Genomic DNA, 14,701 nt, shown 5'->3' with positions numbered 1-14,701 from the left:
CAGATTCTTGAGAATTTTTTGTTGAATAAAATAATCAGATGCTCCCTGTTCTCATGCCCTGTGCTATATGCTCACATTATAAGTGAATGAAATAGCTCATGACCTGGCAGCGTACCCTAGTGTGAAAACAATTAAATTCTGATCTTAAGTATTTGTCCATAGCACAATCTTTCTGCAAATGCACCGGACCCTTGCAATGATAGTAATTCATTCCAAAGCCTCATTTTTGATGCATTGCTGTCTCCGTGAATAATAACTACTTCTTGCTTATTGAGACACCAGAGAAGTACCTCCACTCTGTTTCTAAAGAACCTAGAATCTGCTATTAAATAGTTTTGTTTCTTTACTATCATCTCGCTTGAAGTATTTCTAGGTTCCTGGCCAACTCTTCACCGTGTCCCCGAAGTGGTTTTTTTTGTTGTTGTTGTTCTTCAGTTGAGACTTTACCAGATTTAATACTTGAAAAAACCAAACCAACAAATAAGGAGCTTGGAAGAGGTGACTGAACTAGAGATCCCTACCCCCTCCTGCAAGGTGAGAATACAATGAGACGTTTTTGACCTTGAGGAGGACTAAGACATATCACATTTTGTGTGCCGCCCACCACAGTTAAAATGCTCGTAACGTCACTGGGGTATTATAGATGAATGAAAACTCAAAATACGTTAATGGTTTTCTTCAATAGTAAGAAGAAATAATTATCCCAAGGGCATATTCTAGTTACGGGATATTCTTTCTGAGCTAGTTAGGTTCCTGACTCTGACAACACCACAATGTTAATGAGTCATAACACATTTGAAAACATTATTTTTGAAGATTTCAACAACATTCCAAGTTAAAATACAATTCACTTAGAATGTCCTGACCCTTGATACGAGAACTTGTTTTAGAATTGTTGCATAGAAATGAAAAATTAAGCCAATTTAAGTCATCAAAAATGGGAGTCATACTCAAGCAAAAGAAAGAAATAAAATATCTGTATATTCCAGTCCATTGTAAATCAATTCGAGATTAGAATTCACAGGATATGGATCAGAGTTCCCGTCTAATGCTAAATGAAATCATAATATTTATTGGAAATGAATTGCTTATAATGTAAAATTCTCAAGAATTTTCTCTAAAATGAATTTAAATCATCAGATAATTGAAGAATCCAAATACAATTATAATTTTAAAGTATAAATTGATGTTTTGCTCTGCCTCCAATTTTTTTACTGTTTTTATCAGTTTGAATTTTTTAGTAACAATTAAGTGTCTTGATAATACTATTTTGGACTAATGATAAGACTCAGTATTTTCTTGTGATTTCTGTGATTTTCCATAAAAGAGTCAAAATAGGCTATTGTATTTTTAGTATAAATATTTACTCCCTCAATAACATAATTTTTTTTAATTTCTGAAATAAATGCCATGAAGTTGCTTTTTATTCAGTCATTATTCTGAACAGATTGTATTGACACTGAAAGCTCATATTTATAACACCAACCATCAATTGAGATTTAAAACCAAGAACAAAGATACTGGTTTTAATAAAATCTTAGAATAAGGTTTAAAAAAAATATGTCACATTTATTTCTTTTATCTCCTGAAGATGTGAGCAAACAGACTGCAATACAGTTAAAGGAATTGGAAAATCTCCCAGAATATTCAAAATAAACATTTTTTTTTTCCAGTTCAGGTTTGTAATTAGCTAACACACTAAAGAATTCCTTTTAAAAGCATCTTGCATAACTTAAGAGATTTTCTTTTAAAGCATATTTATGCCTGCAGGTAGAGATTTACCTATAGGTGTTTATCTGCCTGTCTTCAGTAAAAATGAAAGAAAATTAAGGCTTTTTTTTTTTTTTTCCAGCAGCATGTATTAACCTTCTGTCGCCTGAAAGAAAGAAGTCTGAAAGCATATGTAGCTGCAGATGGGAATGCATTGGCAGGGTTTTTCTGCTGAAGGCCAGTATCAGTAAAATGCACTAGGCTGTTTGTGCTTAAGTTGGAATAATCAGTGGGAGAAAGACAAATAACGATACCAAGTACAAATTAATAACACTGGCACTTAACACAAAGAGAGTAGTATTTTTGCTTGCTTGTCTGAATTCCATACTTTGTAAAATCAAACAGATAGTTGGGTATTGCTGTTTGTTGGTTTACCTGAGCACAAAGGAGCACTTTCCTGAGCTTGTCCTTGAAATGAAGCATGAGCACCCCAACACAACCATCAGTGCTACTCATCAATCCCACTGTAATCATCACCCCACAAAGGTGGGATCAATTCCCCACCCCAGCCCCCAACCCTAGGCACCAAGAGGGTTTAATTGGTTTATTACTCACACGATGATGCTTTCTAGGAGAGATCAGAGAAAACCTCCAAAGATGGTCCAAAAATTCATCAAGACACCTGGGAAAGGAAACTGGTTTGAAGTTTTTATGGTTAAAAGGTGGGTCCAGGGTGATGATTTGGCATGTACTCTGGATGGCACTTACATGGCTAAACTTTCCCATAAGATCAAGCTTCCTTATTAGCTTGGCAGATACGGGGTAGAAGGGAAAGAAGGAGAGGCATGACTTAAAAGCTGTCAATAGTCTAACATCACTAATGGGTCAGATTCTTCATTACATCTGCTATTGTTGTGTGTTACAATCTGCTTGATTTTTATTCCCCGTGATGGCCAGAACGTTTTCATTCTTTACATTTTTTTTTTTTTAATCTGAACTTGCAACTTACTAATTGAAGAAAAATTGAAGTTACAACATGAAGACATTTTAAAGATCTTGCTCCTTCTGCCTCCAGAAATGCATCTACTTGCATTCATAGCCAGTTTTCCTTTTTGGTTTCTCCATCCTTGCTCTGATTACATCTCCTTTCACATTCTCAGAGACCTAGCTTTATTGTCTCCTTCAATTAAATATTCTTTTAATTGAAGTATAAGAAAAATAGAAAAGTCTATAACAGATTTTTGTAAACCATTGGGAATATCACAAAGATAACACTTCTAAAGCCATTAGGGGTAGAATACTGCTAGTATGCCAGACCCCCCAATTGCTTCTCACTCCTTCTTCTCCAATGATAACTGCTATCCTAAATCCTATCACTCTTCTGCAATTTTACCTATTGTTCAATTTTAAATAAACGAAACATACAAAAGGTATTCTTTTATTACAATGAGTTTTCTTTACATTTTATGCCGTTAGGGTCATCTAAGATTTCTCCTCCACTCAAAGGTGTTGGAGATATTCTCCTATATTATCCTCATTTAATTCTGTTGTTCACATGATATTCGTTTCGATGTGTGGTGTGAGATAAGGGGCCAATTTTACATACAGAACTCTAAGTTGTTAGAAAATACATAAACACAGATTGGGAAAAGGAAATGGATATTATAAAAGGGAATAAACAGGTACAATGAGAAGTTAATTTGGATCATGAGTCTTAGGAGATAGATGGCAACAGATAATAAGGAAGGACCCGGGGACTAGCAATAGTGAGAATAATTTCCCCTACTCTATATGCTACCAGAGTGGGTGGCATTACTAGAAACTGGCAGAATCTATATTTGTGTGAGAAGGGCCTTCTGACTGGGATGAGGCCTGTGAGTAAAAGCACACAGCCAGTGTCCACTCTACAGCATGGCTGGACATTGGGGGATGAAAATCCTGACCTCTTTCATGTTAGGATTTAGGATTAGTTGATTTCCTGCCGAGGCTTCTTTTTACTGGAGGTCAGATTGGTCCATTTGAAGCCACTGTAGAGATTAATTTCATAGGCACAGAGTACTGCAGAGTTGGTCATAGAATGAATCCAACAGGCAAAATAATCAGCATAGATTGTAAATGAAATAGTAGGCAGAAGTACAAAAACTGGGATAGATTTGCACATAAGACAATTGAATGAACGGGATTTCTTGAAGAATAGCAAATGCAGTGGATTTCATGAAATGACTCGTCTATTTTAACAAAACCAAGATACGAATGTGGAAAAAAAATATATGAGGGGTGCCAGGTGATAAAAGAGAACTGCAGAAGAGCTGAACCGTATGAAATCCAAATTATATGTTTCATGTGTTACAAAATATAACATTTAGTGATATTTATGTAAATCATATTTGAGAAATTCCAATTGGTATGGACTATACTAGAGACAAGAGCAGCAGAAACACTTCAAAACACTCTAATGTGATTGTCCAGGCATGAGAAGATTGCTGTCTGCCAACGATCATGGCTACAGCAGTGGAAACTATAAATCGAAAAGAAATTGTGGAAGACAAAAGTACTTGACATATTTAAGATGTTAATATGGTAGGCAAGAAAAAAGAAAGAGACATTTTGGAGTGAAAATAATGAGTTTACTTTTTGGTTAAGTCTCAGATGGAACTGCATGTAAAATTGTGACAGGAAGCTATCTGGGCTAGAGGCATGTTTTGGAATTGTCTCTTGATATGTGTGAAGTTGGAGTGCACAGACTCTCTCAGGGACTTATTATAAAGAAATGTCAATGGAGGGCCAAAGACTGAAACACCTCAGGTGTTCGCAAACCATGGAGTAGGGAAAATCTAGTGAGACGGTAGTCACCATTATCAGATGTGTAGGAAAGATAAATACAAATAAAGTAAAAGTGGGAAATTGTATAATTTTAAAAGTGCATTAATTGATGATCTACTCATTAATACATTCATAAATTAAAATAATTTCATTAATTTCCTTTTAGTTGAAAAACATTGTACTGATTTAGCCATTGCTCTCATGGGGTACATATATAATTGTGAAAAGAATATATAAACAAATATTGTGAAATATTAGAGCACTTATGCTTAGTATTGAAATTAATACATAGATTGCTGATCTACTTTTTTTTTTTTTTACTTTAAAGGAATCTATATAATTTCAATTTCTTTATTTGCAGTTTTATTAGTTCCAGTGATCATTCTCATGTTTATTGTAGCTCTTTGCGATAAGAGGATAGGTTCAGGTGTAAATTGAAAATTTCTTGCCACCTTTTGTAGGAATACTTCTCCATTTATGAGGATTCTTAACAGCATTTTTAATGTCATCTTAATACTTAGTAGATAGAAATTAAATCACAGAAATTAAATCTTATGGTTTCAAAAATAAAAAAAAGAAGGATATCGGCAATTTAAACTTTAAAAGAGCATATGCTTTTTTTAAAAAAAAAAAGAATTGAAATTATTGTGTTGTTGACCGTTACAGTTATCTATGATATAGGCATTGCATGGCACCAATAGATAGCAATTGTTTAACCCAATGCATTTTGCAAATTATAAATCTAAATCTTTTTAAAACTACTATTTTCGTTCAATCTGATAGTGTACACATATTTATGGCAGTGTGGATTTTAATTTGGAATTTCTTAACAGGGAATAATGATACGTATTTTCACAGAGAGATGATAAATAAAGATATCATGTTACAAATTGTGGAAGCAATAAATTAAGAAGGAAAATACATAAATATTTTCTTGCAAATTCAAACACTAGATGTGGTATATTTTTCCATAATTTTCTCTTTTTTAAATATCTCTTGCTATTAAGCCACATGCTTAGGACAATTACTTGTTAGATCATAACACTGTATATTAAAAAGATTTTTTAATTGAATTTTCTTATCTCCTTTCCAATTTACTATCTACAGACCTCAAAATTATTAGTATAGAGAACTGCATCTTAGTTATCTTCAATAATTTTAGAAGAATATCTCTTAGAAATTACAAATAATGAAGCTCTTTTAAATCTTTTCAAAATACAAATGTAGATACACAAATAGACAGTATACAGTTATTATTTCACTTAACACAGATTAAAATTGATGAAGTCATGCTTATTTTACTTTCAATTCTTTGTCTGTAGTGTAGTTGGTAATTGCTTATTTATTTTTGCTACATAATGTGAGAAAAATGTGAGGAGTTTAAATGAAATTAAACAATGCTATCTGAAAAATATTTCATTAAATCGATTTGGGACAAGAATTTGATTTATTCAGCCTTTGATTTTTCTGCAGATTCTTCAACACTCAAGTATAATCTGGATCAATGTATGTACCTTTCCACTTCTATTTTCTTCAAAGTTTTATTTAAAAATTACTTTTCTTAGTGTTTTTTTCTTATGTATATGTCCTTTTGTCACACCGAGATCTGCTTTCTACAGTATACAAGATGTTATGTTGCTAAAGGAAATCAATGGTTTTGATAGTATAAAGGAGTTTTCATCATTAAAAATAACATTATTGGCTTTAAGAATAGCAGTAGGATAAGAAAAAAAGGATAAGTTATAAAGTAAAGTTAATTTCTCATCTAATTATTCTTGGGGCTAGCTACAAGATGAGAAGACAAATGCATGAAGCTAGACATCCAAAATTAGTTTCACTGGGCTGAAGTCAAGGTGTCAGCAGGGCTGGTTTCTTCTGGAAACTGAGGGGAGAGTCCATTTCTTTGCCTTTTTCAGCTTCCAGTAGCCTCCTATGCTTTTTGACTGTGTCCTTTCTCCATCTTCAGTGTTCAACTTGCTCTGTGATCATTTTAGTCTCTCCCCCTGATTGGCTGTCTCCATGTCACTGTCACTCTTACAAGGATTGCTGTGAATACATTGGTCTATCTGGATAATCCAGGAAAATCTTCCCATATCACAATCATTAACTTAATCCTAGCTGCAAAGTACTTTTTGCCTTATAAGATAATATTTGTGGATTCTGGGTATTAGACTGAGGACATATTTGGGACTCTGTTTAGCCTACCAAATGTGTCTTGGGCCATTGGGTACAATAATCCATTTCTAGAGTTGTAATTAGTATAGAAACATACTTTTAAAGAAATTAAATATACATACAATTTTTCACAAGTATAAATTACTTTGGATAATCCAAAATTTCTCTTATTAACATTATATCCCAGTTCTAGTCAAATAGCCTGTGTCTGTTTAAAAGTAGCATCGTATTTGTGGACCCTAGTTCACATCTTTGAATCTGTAGTAACCTCTTTATAGCTCTCGTGAAACTCAAGCAACATGGTTTTAAATAAAATAAATGAATTTTTAAAAATATCTGAGGAGGATTAAATTTTAAGAATGGATGTTTTTGTTTTATTGCTGTTGACAAACTGATTCTAAAGTTTAAACGGAGAGACAAAAAAAAAAAAGAAAAACAATTGCCAACACAATATTGAAGAAGAAAAACAAAGTTGGGAGAAGGAGTCTACTGAACTTCAAGGCCTTTTATAAAGTTACAATAATCAAGTCAGTGTGGTGTTAGCAAAAGAATAGACAAATAGATCAATGGAACAGAATGGAGAACCCCGAAATAGACCCCTATAAATGCAGTCAACTGATTTTGACAAAGAAGCAATGACAATACAATAGAACAAAGACAGTCTCCTCAACAAATGGTGTTGAAACAACTGGCTATTCACATGCAAAAAAAAGTTAATCTAGACACGGACTTAACATTCTTCACTAAAATTAATGCATTATAGATCATAGATCTATATCTAAAATGCAAAGCTATAAGACTCCTAGAAGATAACATAGTAGAAAACCTAGATGACCTTGGATATGGTGATGACTTTTTAGATACAACACCAAAGATGTGATCTTTGAAAGAAAGCATCGCTAAGCCAGATTTCATTAAAATTAAAAACTTCTGCTCTGTGAAAGACAGTGTCAAGAAAATGGAAAGACAAGCCACAGAGTGAGAGAAAAGATTTGCAGAAGATCCATCTGATAAAGGACCACTATCTAAACTATACGAAGAACTCTTAAACTCAGCAATAAGAAAACAATTAAACAAGGAACAAACACCTTAACAGACACCTCACCAAAGAAGATATACAGATGGCTAATAGGCATATGAAAAGATGCTTCATCATGTCCTTAAGGAAATGCAAGTTAAAACTACAGCGACATACCAAGTCAGTTTAAATAATCAAAAATCACTTTAAAAATCTGTGTTTGTAGTATTCAGTTATTATTTTGAAATGTTATTCTTGGGAGGCCCATTTGGACTACTTGTGTTCAAATTCCAGGACCTCCGAGGAGTTGTGTGACCTCGTACTGTTTACTTAGCTTCTTTAAGGTACCACTGTTCCATCTGTATAATGAAGATAATAATGGTACTACCTCACATTGTAATTATGAAATAATCTATATAATTTGCATGGTGCCTAGTATAATCCTGATTAATTTTCAATATTTTTTACCAAGGGAATTAGAAAGTAAGCTTTTTGATTAGTTTTTAAGCCTTTAAAGCCATTTACAACTGTCTGCCACTTTCCACTAAACAACCTCACAAGCATAAACGAGTGATTAATTTAACATGCATGTACGGTGATCAGAAAACCCATTCACATGACATTCTAAATGGACGTATGCAATGGAAATTTAATGTATACAAATATAAAAATATTATATCTTTTACATTTATTGTTCTATACCATTTAGAGAATCAGTATGACCTATATCATTGCAATATTGTAAAAAGGAAACTAAATAGAAATTAAATATGTAATTGGTTTATTAAAGTTTTTAAAATATAATGCTCTTTTTGCTATAAATCATTAAATAATTATTTTGTCAGAGAACTGCTAATATGCCAAATTAATTATTTTAGTTAATTAGCAAAAAGTGATGGATAAAGACATGTTCAGGAAACAAAATTAGGAATTACTTTGTCATCTTCCTCTGACTGTGATCAAGCTTAAATATGCCTTTGGCTCTACTGATCTATTTTCTTTGACTATCCTCTGACGTGCACTTAAAAATATAACTAAATTGTTATGATTGTCTTCTGCTTGTGGGGTTCCACTTCTCCACTATATAAAAAAGGACTGTAAAAGCTAAGGCATCTGCATAAAGGAAAGAACACACACACACACACACACAAGTATACTGCTCATAGTGTCATCACATTAGGAAAACTTAACTTCAGGGGAAACTAAATCCCCTCCAAAAAAAAATCTATGATATTTATTTTACACTTAACTTTTTGAGAAGGTCTCTCTCTCTCTCTCTCTCTCTCTCATCTATATCATCATCTATATCTATATCACCTATAGCTAGCTAGCTAGCTAATTTTGAAGCATTAATTGCTTAAGTTAAAATGTCATGAGTGAGCCAAAATAAACAGACTAGTAGAGTTTAGGAGAATACTTATAGATTTCAATTCCTCCTCCCCTTTTAAAGACATATTGCTTAGAAATTTATAACAGTGAATGGGAGGGGATTTGCTATAGGAGAGGCATCTTACCTTCTCACAATTGCAGTAGTATTAAAAACAGGTTTGAAATATCTTGTTTTATTACCATTTTATTCTTGTTAAAAGCACCTGAAAATGTTCAACTTCTCACTGAAATCCTGCTTAAAAAAAACACATTATGAACATTATAAAACATATGCATTTTCTTCAACCTAGAAAAGCTTTTTGTCATATAAAGAAAATGAGGATTATTATTAGGCATAACAATAAAAAGGATGAACTAAGGGGCTGCTCTTGGTTTTATTCATGTAATCCCATTTTAAGTAATGGTGCTGGAGTCAGAATAAAGAACATAAGCAGACAAGCCTGTGGTATTTACTAATGACTAAGCTTCTGTCAGCCTCTCAAATCATCCTGGTATTAAATTATGAATCTGTCTGATAGATGCTCCTAACCCAACTCTGACAAAGATCCTAAAATAAAATACAACTGTACTACATTATTTCCTCATTGTTGCCCAGTTTCCTTGAAATAACAGCCTTTATGCCAAATAAAATGCAAGGGCAGAAGACAGCGTTTATAAGAAAGGAAACAGAAGAGAGACAAAGACATTTATGAAACCTGTTTCAGAGTGTATTTATATTGTCCCAAACTATACTTCTATTCTTATTTTTTCTTCTAAATAGAGATGGCTTTGGGTAGAAACATAAGGAAGTATCATTTTTATCAAAATGATGTATTGTGATTGATTAGTGTCCACGTTACTAAAAGTGACCCAATGTAAGGAAGGCAATACAGCTCATTGTAGTACTTCGATAAAACGATAGGATGTAGCACAACAAAGCAGAAGCCTAAAACTATTCATGGTATTTTCTTGGTGACCGTAGTATTAGCAGCTGGTAGGATGCAGGCACCTTCAAAAGCTGTTATGCCTTGTATATCAATATGTCTAGTAGAGTTGGCAAGGTGTCATGTAATGACATATGGAAACAGAAAAAAAATCTTCATGAACTCACGAGAGACCAGCCATGGACTGCTATGTAATGTGGTAAAACTTGGTAAAGATTGAAGGGATTAACTCGTACAAAGATTCCACAGAAGTGATTTTAATCTTTAAAATATTATTTGCAACATTTCTTATGACATTGTCTTATATACATTATAGTATGTCAGTTAATGAATGTTAATTTGCTGTCTAGTAACTTATTTTGGGAAAACTAAAACAAATTGGCAAAGCCACAGAAGAAGTCTCTTCAAAAGTCAATAACTTACATAATAAGTCAGATCCTTCCTTTCTGTCTCCCTCCTTCTCTTTTTTCCTTCATTTAATAAACCTTTATTGAGTTTTGCTCAGAGGTAGGCGCTGGGTGGAAAACGGCACATAATGCATGGATGATGACATGGGGAAGATTGCAGTCTAATAAAGAAGTCGTTTGTAATGAAGTGTACCATGCTTGCAATGGAAATCACATTGCCGCGGGAGTACTTTTATTACCCGATTCAGACGCAAAGCTCCTAGAGAGAACAACCAGTCTTTACAAGATTTCCCCCAAATAATTCAGCTACATTTTTTTTAAAGTAAAATATAACACAAATCAGCAACATTGCAAAAACTGGCCATAGAAATTATAAATGTATCGCTGGGAGATGTGGGCAAAAAATGGCTGGACACTTGTAGCGAATAAGATAACGAAAGCATATGGAAAAGCTGGCAATGGAGAGTATTTAATAAGAATATTGGTTACTCTGGTAAATATCTGGATTAGCAATTTTCTTTCATGGAGGAAACAGTTTTATGAGGAAATCAAGAGTCTTATGTTTTAATGAGATTTGGTTATACAAGACAAGCAAGTGAAGATTATTCATATTTTACCATTATAAAATCACTTGATTCTTTTTCTGAGGTAAATATTATTAAGACTAATACAATTGCAAAGACTCTTTAAAATATATGAACTCTCTGGACATTTACTTTCCTCTTGTTTTTGATTGTGTTGCTCAATGTTACACATTTTCTTATTATTAAGATATGAAAAACCCAACTTAAAATCTGGGCATTTTATTATTTGTGGGTTAGTCTGTTGAAGGGCATGACATGTGATTATGCTGATAATAGTGATTAATACGAGACCCAGAAATTACAAGTTTTCTTTATACGTGCACTGGTTATGTACATTACTTCATATAATTATAAGATTGATGGGCATAATATCCATTAAACATTCTGTTTAAAGTATTAATTATACTGTAATCAATATTTAAGATTTTAAAATTTATTCTGTAGCTACAGTAATTTAAATCATGTCATTTTGCCATAGAGATAGATAGTCAATGGAACACAATAGAGAACCCAGAAATAAACCCATACAATTATGCTTATTTTTTAATAGACAGTTGTTTTAGAGTAGTTTTAGGGTCATAGGAAAATTGAGTATAAAGTACAGAGTTTCCACATACCCCCCCAATCCCACACATGCACAGCCTCCCTCACTTCAATATTTCTCACAAAAGTAGTAGTTTTGTTACAATCAATGAATCTACATGGACTCATCATTATCATGTAAAGTCAGTAGTTTGCATTAGGGTTCATTCTTGATGGTGTATAGTCCATGGGCTTTCATGAATGTACAATGACACATGTCCGCCATTTTAGTATCATACAAAATAGTTTCAGTAGCCTAAAACTGCTCTGTGTTCTGTGCAATTATTTTTGACAACAACGCAAAAACAATTCAATTCAGGAAGTAGAGCCTTTAAAACAAACGGTTCTGGAGCAATTGGATATCCACAGGCAAATACAAGAGACAACCTAAACCTCACACCAAAAAATAATAACAGTAACTCAAAACGAATCTTATAATTAAATGTAGGATGAAAACTTTAAAACTTTCAGAAGAAAATAAAGGACCTAAGGCTTGAAAAATGGTTCTTATACTTGATACAAAAAAAATCAATATGTTGGATTTTGTTAAAAATAAAAAGTTTATTCTGCAAAATACCCTGTTAAGCGAATGAAAAATCTAGCTATACACTGGGAGAAAATATTTATCAAATATATCTGTCAAAGGACTCATATGTAGAATATAAAAAGAACTCTCAAAACTCAAAAGTAAAAATCAACAAAAAAATACAAATTATAAATATGGGCAAAGATATGAAGAGACATTTTACCAAAAAGGATATATGGATGATAAATAAGCACATGAAAACATCGTGAACGTCACTATCCATTAGGGAAATACAAACCAAAACCATGGGGAGATATCACCACAAACCTATTAGAACAGCTAAATGAAACAGTGGCTACACCAAATGATAAGAATATGGAGAAACTGGATCTTTCACACATTGGTGATGGGAATGTAAAATGATACAGTCATAATCGTTCTGGAATATATTTTGGTAGTTTCTTTTTTTTTTTTTTTTAATGAAACCTATGTGTGCCACTCAAACTGACCATCACTTTTTAGGACACTTGATCTAGTAAAGTGAAAAGTTACGTCTACATCAAAACATGTGATTCATTGTTCATTTATCTTTTAGTTATAATAGCCAAAATCAGATAAAAAATTAAAATGCCCCGCTACAGGCAAACTGTTAAATTGGTTCATTCATGCCATTGAATACTCAGCAATAATAGAGAATTAAGTATTGATACAATTGATACTTGAATGGATCGCAATGGATTTAAGAAGCCATTTTCCAAGTGTTGAGAAAAGATCTTGTTTATAAAATTATTGTTCAGTTTTAAAATTAATGAAAAATTTTAATTCTAAAAACCTGTAATTTTCTCACTATATTGATGCATAATTTTGGTAAAAATTTTTAGTCTAAGATGTATATTTTTCCAACTGTTTTTTCTAACTCTGAACATATTGTAGCATATTTCCCATCAGTTTATTTATTTGTACCATAAGATTCTGTTTCCACTGCATAATGTTAAATGATATAATTTAATGCAGCAATCTGAAAATTCAATATACATGTCAAAATATTAGATTTCTATGCACAATAACTTTTTGATGTTTATAAAACAGTTTCCATTTTTTAAAAATACATCAAGAAACTGGTAAAATAACAACCTTCGCAAATTTCAGAAAATTTAAAATGCATTATACATTATAATAATGCTAATTTAATATTCAGAATTTTCAATTAATAGAAATTTCATTATAGAAATGCATATTAAAAAGTTATTAAAATTGAATTATCAAAAGAATGTCCATAAAAGAACTTTTAAAAAATGTCAATTAACAACTAAACTATAGCTTTCATTTGTCACTCTGTCATGCAGAAATGTCTCTTCTTAATGAAAGGAAAGTAGGTGTTGAATTCTGGGAGGTAAGACCTCTTTGCAACTGAGTATCCAGTGTCCACTGCAGTGCCTGCCGTATGATTGGTACACAATTAATATTTGTTTACAAATGAATGATCTAGCAGATGCATATATTTAGATTCATCTCCATGAGACTGATATTCTTTTTCTAAACATTCTCTGATTTATTGACTGCATTTTCAGTTACTCATTGACTTCAGAAGAACTAACCCTTCTTACTTGTAGCTTGCCTAAATCTTTATTTGTAAGATAGTTGCATTTTCTTCTACAGGAGATATAGGTAGCTAAACAATGCTCTCTGTGTTTTCTGCTACCATTCACTGCCAATTAGATTGCTTTTAGTTGTACCTAATAGAAAACTGAAGTAAGTCATCTTAAACAATCAGGAATATTTATTGGGTTACTCAGCTGTAGTTCAGAAAACAGACATGGCTTGATCTGGAATCTGGCTTCGTTTTCTTCCAGTTCCCATGTATCTGCTCCCGTACAGGTATGGGCTTCAAGTCCAGTTTGGGTCCCTCAGAGGTAAAGATGTCTGAGAGAGCATCTACCCTCACTGCTGTGGGGCAAAGTTCCAAAGCTTTGCGCTCATTGAGGCAGTATTTATTTAATGCTTGTTATCTGTGGTAATTGGATTGGTCCTGGTTACCTTTATAATCTGATTGGCTCAGATCCCAAATAACTGGGACCCCATATCATCTTTGAAAACTAATGTAAAGTTAATTCTGGCTAACTAGCTGCATATTGTTTTTATAAGGAATAATTGTTGTGATGGCGTTTGCTGGATATTTTGCATCTGTCTCAGTCAGAGAGATAAGGTGAGCCATGAAATGGGGACAGATTATTGGTGAGATTTGGTTGCAGCGTTATAGCTAAAATCCTTGATCTGTCTGGATAATGCGGTTTTCTCTGTGAAGAGCTGGGAATAAAATAGATGGAAAGAAAAAAGGAAAAAAAAAATGATGTTATTGAAAATACTTTATATCTCAGTTGCTGGTGCTGTCAACATTTTTTGAAGAACATGTTATTTTTGTTTATGAATATTTGATACTTTATATGAAACACTGACAGTATACTGGGACTTGTAGAGCAGATGAAAAGCGAACCTAGCAGAAAGTGTAGAAAGAAAATGGTCAGCTCATTTGGACCTCAAAATTAAACACACAACTTTTAAAT

Source organism: Pteropus alecto, unplaced genomic scaffold, assembly GCF_000325575.1.
Source record: "Pteropus alecto unplaced genomic scaffold, ASM32557v1 scaffold17, whole genome shotgun sequence".
Lineage (NCBI taxonomy): Eukaryota > Metazoa > Chordata > Mammalia > Chiroptera > Pteropodidae > Pteropus > Pteropus alecto.
Note: the sequence above shows the minus strand (reverse complement) of the source record.